Source organism: Phragmites australis, chromosome 3 (genome assembly GCF_958298935.1).
Source record: "Phragmites australis chromosome 3, lpPhrAust1.1, whole genome shotgun sequence".
Classification (NCBI taxonomy): Eukaryota; Viridiplantae; Streptophyta; class Magnoliopsida; order Poales; family Poaceae; genus Phragmites; species Phragmites australis.
This window is the reverse complement of record NC_084923.1, coordinates 47014616-47015652: the sequence shown is the minus strand read 5'-3', so window position 1 is coordinate 47015652 and position 1037 is coordinate 47014616. Positions and strand designations below refer to the sequence as shown.

The 1037-nt window shown below is 45.8% G+C and overlaps 1 non-coding gene across 1 annotated transcript; it reads left to right on the top strand.

Annotated features, from left to right (window-relative positions):
- Positions 1-333: 333 nt before the first annotated feature.
- On the top strand, positions 334-472 carry LOC133913897 (small nucleolar RNA Z247). The gene has a single exon (XR_009909134.1). It is a non-coding gene; the product is annotated as a small nucleolar RNA Z247 (small nucleolar RNA).
- Positions 473-1037: the final 565 nt, after the last annotated feature.

Genomic DNA, 1037 nt, shown 5'->3' with positions numbered 1-1037 from the left:
TCTGAGGGCGCGCCATCAAGGGAGATCGATCTGGTTCAAGGTGACACGGTGGTAAAAATGGTGAACTCATCATACGTGCAGTGGATTGCCCGTGACCAACAGGTCCTGAGTTACCTATTGTCGTCTTTCTCGAGAAGTCCTCACGCAAGTTGTCACAATGAAGACCGCGGCGCAGGTATGGAAAGTTATTGAGGATATGTTCTTCTCACATACGCGTGCGAGGTCTGTTAATACCCGCATGGTGTTAGCTATAGCGCAAAAGGGTAATATGTCAGTTGCCGGATATGTCAGAAAGATGAGGTTACTTGGAGATAGGATGACATCTGCAGGTAGACCCTTGAACGATGAGGAGATGATTTTGTATATTCTCACTGGACTCGACATCGAATATAATTCAATTGTGTGGGTTGTAGTTGCTCGTGTTGAACCTATGTCGGTTATGAACTATATGCTCAGCTTTTAAGCTTCTAGAGTCTAGACAATAATGGATCTGCTTCAAGAGGCTCGCAATCAAATTCGTCAGCCAACGTGGCCTCACGTGGTGGTCGTAGCAACTCCAGTTTCTGTGGCCGAGGGCGCCGTGGGCGTGGTCATGACGGGGGGGCGTGGGAACCAGTCCAATACCACTCGGTTCGGCAACAACAATGGTGATGGTAATAGCTCATGTCGGCCTAGGTGTCAACTCTGCCACAAGAATGGTCACACAGCTGTCAACTGTTGGAACCGTTTTGATCCAGACTTTGCTCCAGATGAAAGAAGTGTTGCAGCAGTGACCAATTCTTATGGTGTGGATATAAATTGGTACACCGATATTAGCGCTACCGATCATATTACCAGTGAGCTCGACAAGTTAAATGTTCACGATAAGTACACTGGCAAGAATCAGATCAAGAGATAGCAAGCGACGCAGGTATGAACATTCATCATATTGGACATCCTATCGTTTGCACCCCTAGTCGTAATCTTCATCTAAACAATATATTTCATATTGCTCAAACTGTAAAAAGTCTTGTTTCCATTCATCATCTTACCACTGA